This window comes from Eurosta solidaginis, chromosome 2 (genome assembly GCF_040869045.1).
Source record: "Eurosta solidaginis isolate ZX-2024a chromosome 2, ASM4086904v1, whole genome shotgun sequence".
NCBI classification, from domain to species: Eukaryota; Metazoa; Arthropoda; class Insecta; order Diptera; family Tephritidae; genus Eurosta; species Eurosta solidaginis.
In genome coordinates, this window is record NC_090320.1 from 282,321,123 (window position 1) to 282,329,501 (window position 8,379).

Here is an 8,379-nt window from a genome sequence, read left to right on the forward strand (position 1 = left end):
AAAACAATGCTTGCATTCAATTGCAACAGTGATTGTAGCATTGATAAATCAGCAAAACTTTAAGGCGTCAAAAGCAGTATCAGCTGCAACTTCCGTTTATTTCATTGTATTTGAAAAAAGTTCTCACCCTAAACGATTTGTTTTTTATTCAATAAGATTTGTTAAGCACGTCAGCGTTAATATTTTTAGTTGTTTATGCAAATTTTATACAACACACCCAGACGTATGAGTAACACTTGCATATTTGCTAGAATATTTCCAAGGTTCCCGGACACTGAAAGCTTTAGTCGAAATAGATTTCACTGCTAGTTCTTCTTTTGATTTTACACGATTGAATTGATACGGAATATTTAGTGTAAATAAAATGTTATTTGTTTTCGTGAAGCCCATCAACTTGTTCTTTACCATAGAACATAGGGGAGAACTAAAAAAAAAAAACAATGTAAGGCGCGATAACCTCCGAAGAGATCTAAGGCCGAGCTTCTCTTCCAATTTGCGTCGTGCTCCTCTTGATTTTTCCCTACAAATTGGCCGCACGGGACCTACATGTTTTATGCCGACTCCGAACGGCATCTGCAAGGCAGACGAGTTTTCACTGAGAGCTTTTCATGGCAGAAATACACCCGGAGCGCTTGCCAAACACTGCCGAGGGGCGACCCCGCTTAGATAAATTTTCTTCTAATTGAGAAACCTTATTTCTAAAATTTTGATGTTGCTTTGCCCGGGGTGTGAGCCCAGGGCATACGGTGTGGTAGGCGGAGCACGCTACTATCACACCACGGTGGCCGGGGAGAACTACGAAGAAGTAAAATCTCGTTATAAAAGATGTAGAAATAATAGAATGTGGTAATATCCCTTAGTGGTGTAAGACTAAGCAAGAACGTTCATTTGATTTTTTTAAGGGCCACCATAATATAGGATAATAGGAAACTTAGCAGATGTTGTCCAGGAGATTTTTGTTACTTAATACCTTATTTGAAAGTACCTAGTTTTTCCAAGCAGCTCAAGTTCTCGAAATATTTAATAAAAAATTTTTAGTAACAATACATTTTTTTTATAAATAAACTATACTATTATCAATTACAGAGAGTTAAATTTAATTTTAAGAGCTTTTCTTTGAGTTGCCTTAGGAGCACTACTCTGAATGCTTCAGCAGTAATTAACTATCATATGCGCGTTCCAGTGTCCTTGGCCCTGGTGAAAATGCCACGCCCCTCTCTTCACTAAGATCGCCAAAATTTCCAAGAAAATTGCACACGTGACTATGGAGAGAGTGTATCTTGATACTCATGTTCAAACCCAGACTTTGAAAGTGTTGCATCAGTTGGTCTATATGCTTAGAGAAGTTAGGTAACTTCCTGTTTTCTAAAATGTTTTTTACAATCCAAACGAACTCGTCCCATGCAGACTTTAAAGGTGCTTTCATGCGGCTGGTGAACTCTGGATCACAAAATAGTTTTCTAATCTGTGGGCCATTGAAGATCCCAGCTTTCACCTTTTCATAAGTCCACATTACCTACCTGTTGCTAGTTTTCAGTAGATAGTGTAACGATTTTACTTGCAAATCCTCTTATTTGCAATCCTCTGCTAAGTTCGAATCACTAAACTGTTGAATAAATAACTCCAATATTGAATAATGAAAAAATGGCCTTTATTAAAGTACTTCACAATAACACTTATACTTTGCTACTCGCTGGCTTAATAACCAAACTGATTGATAACTCAAATTAAACTCTACTATTGGCCGCCAGATCGCGTGCTTAATCAATAACTGATTGATTGCTCAACTCAAACTGAATTGCAGCGCCTCTACATATGTTGCCTTTTATACCCTTTGGTTTCCTCGTTCGCATTTTTCCAGAATGTACTAGCATTGTCCATGAGCTCTCAAAGTTCGCAGCTATAACTAAAATTGCACAATTTATTCGTTTATTTAGATACATAAAGATTGAATTATTGATGTGAATGTTTGTAGTTTACAGTCTCTCGCGCGCACATAGGCGTATAAGTAAATGCATCTGTGTGTGACATCTCTCTGGGCTGCCTTATATATGTGTATACTTGATTTGATTATTAACGTAAATACTGCTTGGCATGGCCTTAGCATCGCCTTAGTGATGGGATAACTTAGTGATGCTAATATCCGTGACAATAGTTTTCAGCAACTGTTGATGACACCACGCGCGTGTCGAACCAATTGCATTGTTATAAATAAAACTAATTTAAACTACTTAAAGGTGTTGTTTCAATTGTATATGTTGTGTGGACTGATATTGAGACTCTTGATACAAATTTGAATGAAAATGTTAAAATGGGCGTGGCACCGCCCACTTGTGATAAAATCAGTTTTACAAATATTATTAATCATAAATAAAAAATCGTTAAACCTATCGTAACAAAATTCGGCAGAGAGGTTGCCTTTGCTGTAAGGAATGCTTTGAAGAAAAATTAGCGAAATCGATTAAGGGCCACGCCCACTTTTACAGTGCAGCAGAGCTGAGTTGATTTACCCATATCCGTCTGTCTGTTTGTATGCAAACTAGTCCCTCAATTTTTGAAATATCTTGATAAAATTTGGTTAGCGGGTGTATTTAGGTGTCCGATTAAACATTTCTCGGAACCGTCAAAAACTGTCTGAACCTCACACGCTCTTCAGTTGGAGTCGAAAGTGTTTCTCATGCCACATTACTGACGAGAAGTGTGTTCATCTACTTCACAACCAATTCCAGTATTTCTCTTTGTTTGGCAAACGAAAACAAATGCAATAAACTACCAATACGTTGACAAGTGGAACTTGAATGTTTGTTGGAAAGCCATACAAAAACAACCTACCTCAAACAAGTAAGGAAGGCTAAGTTCGGGTGTAACCGAACATTACATATTCAGTTGAGAGTTATGTAGACAAAATAAGGGAAAATCACCATGTAGGAAAATGAACCTAGGGTAACCGTGGAATGTGTTTGTATGACATGTATATCAAATGAAAGGTATTAAAAAGTATTTTATGAGGGAGTGGGCCATAGTTCTATAGGTGGACGCCATTTAGGGATATCGCCATAAAGGTGGACCAGGGCTGACTCTAGAATTTGTTTGTACGATATGGATATCAACCGAAAGGTGTTAATGAGTATTTTAAAAAAGAGTGGGCCTTACTTAGTTTTATAGGTGGACGCCTTTTCGAGATATCGTTATAAAGATGGACCAGGGTTGACTCTAGAATGCGTTTGTACAATATGGGTATGAAACGAAAGGTGATAATGAGTATTTTAAAACGGAGTGGGCCTTAGTTCTATAGGTGTACGCGTTTTTCAGATATCGCCATACAGGTGGACCAGGGGTGACCCTTTAATGTGTTTGTACGATATGGGTATCAAATTAAAAGTATTAATGAGGGTTTTAACAGGGAGTGGTGGTAGTTGTATTGTGAAGGCGTTGTCGAGATATCGACCAAAATGTGGACTAGGATTACCCAGAACATTATCTGTCGCGTACCACTAATTTATTTATATACGTAATACCACGGACAGTATTCCTGCCAAGATTCCAAGGGCTTTTGATTTCGCCCTGCAGAACTTTTTCATTTTCTTCTACTTAAGTGACACACCCATTTTACAAAGTTTTTTTCTAAAGTATATTTTGCGTCAATGAACCAATCCAATTACCACGTTTCATCTCTTTTTTCGTATTTGGTATAGAATTATGGCATTTTTTTCCTTTTTCGAAATATTCGATATCGAAAAAGTGGGCGTAGTCATAGTCGGATTTCGGCCATTTTTTATACCAATACAAAGCGAGTTCAGATAAGTATGTGAACTAAGTTTAGTAAAGATATATTTGGTTTTTTGCTCAATTTATCGTGTTAACGGCCGAGCGGAAGTACTGACTGCCAACTGTGTATAAAAACTGGACGTGGCTTCAACCGATTTCGCCCTTTTTCACAGCAAATAGTTACCGTCCCAGAATCTAAGCCCCTACCAAATTTCGCAAGGATTGGTACATTTTTGTTCGAATTATGGCATTAAAAGTATCCTAGACAAATTAAACGAAAAAGGGCGGAGCCACGCCCGTTTTGGAATTTTCTTTTATTTTTGTATTTTGTTGCACCATATCATTACTGGAGTTGAATGTTGACATAATTTACTTATTATGTAGTAATTGGGGTAACTTTCCTGCCAAATTTCATCATGATATCATCAACGACTGCCAATTTACAGCTTGCAAAACTTTTAAATTACCTTCTTTTAAAAGTAGGCGGTGGCACGCCCATTGTCCAAAATTTTACTAATTTTCTATTCTGCGTCATAAGTTCAACTCACCTGCCAAGTTTCATCGCTTTATCCGTCTTTGGTAATGAATTATCGCACTTTTTGGGTTTTTCGAAATTTTCGATATCGAAAAAGCGGGCGTGGTTATGGTCCGATTTCGTTCGTTTTAAATAGCGATCTGAGAAGAGTTCCCAGGAACCTACATACCAAATTTGATAAAGATACCTCAAAATTTACTCAAGTTATCGTGTTAACGGACGGACGGACATGTCTCATTCAAATTTTTTTTCGGTACTGATGATTTTGATATATGGAAGTCTATATCTATCTCGATTCCTTTATACCTGTACAACCAACCGTTATGCGATCAAAGTTAATATACTCTGTGAGCTCTGCTCAATTGAGTATAAAAATTAGAGGGGTTATGCAGACTATCAATGCTTAGCATTACGAGAGCCTTGAAAACAACCCCGATTGCTACACTGTATGCCATTCTGCTCATTCCACCTGTAGACCTGGTAGCAAAGAACATAGCGCTAACAACTGAACCAAGGCTCGGTGCCTCGCGGCAGCTTGAGCGCCGACCATACGGCCATAGTAGTATAGCGTCATCAATCACAAGACGAGCAGACTACCTGATTCCGTATCTGTGCTTCGAGGAAGATCTTTAGGCCACAATAGAGGTGGACGGTTAGCGTAAGTATGCTCAAATTGCGGACGAGGTGATACATGTGTACAGAGATGTAGTGGAAGGAGTGGGGTATACGGTATACAGTGCTGATCCGGAAATAAATAGATCTTACAGGCTGCCAGATTATTGTAGCATTTTCTAAGCGGAACTATTAGTCGTAACCAAAGCAGTATAAACAATGGAACAGAATAGCTTAAGCTGCAACCCTGTTAACTTTTATATTGACAGTCAAGCAGCAATTAAGGCAATAATCTCGCATAGCACAGCATCTAAATGCGTGTTAGAGTGTAAGCAGTTTCTGGAGAGAATCGGGGTAGGGAGAAGCATATATCTATATTGGGTTCCAGGGCATATGGGAATGAAAAAGCAGATGAACTAGCTAAAAAGGGTGCATTCCTTGAAGCTTGCTCCGTAGACTTCTCAATTAGACTGGGCGAGATTTAGCGAAGGCGAGAGGAACACATGATCGACCCAGCGGGAAAGACGTGGGTTTAAATTTGCCACACCTTTGGACCATTGCCGTTTTCACATAGGCGGTGTTTACACACAAATATTTTTGTTCCGGAAACTCGTTACTTAAAACTAGGGGGCAACGACGAAAATGGATGGGCACCGAGTTGCTTGTGCTCGGCGACTTGCTTTGCGCTGTCTTTCTTTTGTTGCCAAATTCTGTTATTGTATGAGTTAAGCGGGGATTGCCCTTATTGCTTTAAATATATGAAAACATTTATTTGATGCAATTTTTAATTTATAATTTATTTAATAGTTTGGGAAAAATTTAAACTACATGACATCAGGACGGAAAAGGCTACAGCTGTTTCAATTATACCTTGTAAATCTCTCTTTATCCCGGGAGTGTGATTTGAACCCGCACTCCTACGATGGTTGAAGTGTTACAAACGCATTCAGCCACGTCATGCCTTAGTTGTTGTAAACCTTGTCCCAATTGCCTTCTTTTCATATTTGCTTTATGCACAGTACATACTTCGTATGTAATCATGTGTATAAAGTTATGCGTTGGTAAGGCGGTTTCAAAGAAACTGGTATTGTTGTTGCTTATGTTCTATTTATAGAACTACAACGAATTAACCAATCCACAGTGGTCGGTATTATATGGAGTTGGTGGCCAAAAATACTTCCAGTAGAGATATAAACGTGATACTTTGGTCGCGGCTTTACAAATATGTCGGAATTAGTTTTTCGTAAAATTGGTGCGGGTGACCACCCACTTTCACCGCATGCATAAAAAAAGTAAGTAGATGTTGGGGGAAAAGTGGTAAGATCTGTCTATCGCAACTACAATGTTTAATAGGATTAAATAAATAAATTAAATTTATTAAAAATCTTGCATACATAAAAATAACAAAACAACAAACACACACAAAAGTTTACATTTGCATATCGTCGACTGCATAAAATAATGTCGTATGTAACATACGATATAACATACGAAAACTACTTATCAGGGTGACGCTATCAGAAAACTGCCGCAAAACATAGTTAGTGGCAGAAAGTGGCAGCAGATATTAACACTACAGAATCTTAAAACTTTGACTAATAACAAGATATGAGTCCAGCGTAAGGATCGGTGAGGAACCCAACTAAAACTTTAGCTGAAATTGAAATATTTATGCAAATAAATACTAATAAAGGCCCTGGTGAAATTTTAAATAACAAAAAAAAAGAAAACACAACAAGCTAGAGATATTAAAATTATTTCAAAATGAAGTAAACACCTTTGACATCAATACTCATTTTTACTTATTTCGATAAAATGATATTTTATGAATTTTTAAATAGCTTAAACTTGCATTTTATATTTAACTTGCTCACACTGCAAAAACCAACTAAAAGCATAACCTCACTTTTGAAGCTATTCTTAAAGAGTACAGTTCGAATACAACAAGAACAAATATACATTTTAAAAGCCTGTTATAATGAGAGATGCTAATGATGGCCTATGGAACCGACCACTGTGCAATATTGTCTATTTGTATGAGTTAAGCGGGGATTGCCCTTATTGCTTTAAATGTTGGCCACAGCTGTTTCGATTATACCTTGTCGGTCCTGATGTCACGTTGTTTAAATTTTTCCCAAACTATTAAATAAATTCTGTTTTATTTAAACTGTTTTTATTGAAGAACTTTTTTTTTATTTGAAACACAAATTTGTAAAGTCCTAATTGATATGTATTTCCAATATTTCACAAACATTTTTTCAAATTTTCAATGTAGTCAAATGCACTCTTGACGAACTATAATCTATTATAAGCCAATATTTCGGTATAAATTATATAAATACCAAGCAACTACCAGCAACAACAAATATAAAGCAGCCATCAACAACAAGCGCAAGACAACACACAACAGCAGGGTCAACTAAGCCGAAGACGAACGTGATTATGTGCTATAATTGCTCGCGAAGTGGGCACACAAAGCCCAGTTGCCCATATCCATTACGCCCAGATGGCTCATTTTTCCGTTGCTGGCGAATGGGCCACGACCATCGTTCTTGCCCGAATCCAGCGAAGATCCTGAAACCGCGGGATGATGTAGCCTTTGTAACTGATGACGAAGACTATCAAGATGACATCATCGAAGAGTTCAACTTTGTGAGTATAATGTTTAAAGTAGATTTAGGATTAATGTCTGATATAGTGCTTTCTCTGTTTGATACTGTAGTGCGGTTGGTTTTGTAAAGGAGTCAATGGTCCCAAAACAGCTGGCAAAGGGGCATGCTGGTACTATATCGAAGTTTAAACGCATTGGAGCTAAATATTTATTTAGAATTAAAAGAATAAAATGTAAAATTAAATTCATAAGTAAAATAAATGAAACTGAATTAGATTTTATATCAGGTGAATGCATGACAATACCACTTAATTTGGGACGAGACTTTCTCAATTTATTCAACATTTATGAAATACAACAAAACCATATCCTAAGAAGGAATTATTAACAATCAGAGGCAATGTTGAAACCATCATACATAATATTAATCGATTTGGTTCCGATGCATATGCCATCACAGAGCTGAACAAACCTGTTGGTAAATACATATAACCAAAATGAAGCCCCTGCCGATAACTTTCTAGAGTCTCATCTGCCACCAATTTACCTGAAATTTTTATACTCAGTTGAGCAGAGCTCACAGAGTATATTAAGTTTGATTGGATAACGGTTGGTTGTACATATATAAAGGAATCGAGATAGATATAGACTTCCATATATCAAAATAATCAGGATCGAAAAAAAATTTGATTGAGCCATGTCCGTCCGTCCGTCCGTTAACACGATAACTTGAGTAAATTTTGAGCTATCTTGATGAAATTTGGTATGTAGATTCCTGAGCACTCATCTCAGATCGCTATTTAAAATGAACGATATCGGACTATAACCACGCCCACTTTTTCGATATCGAAAA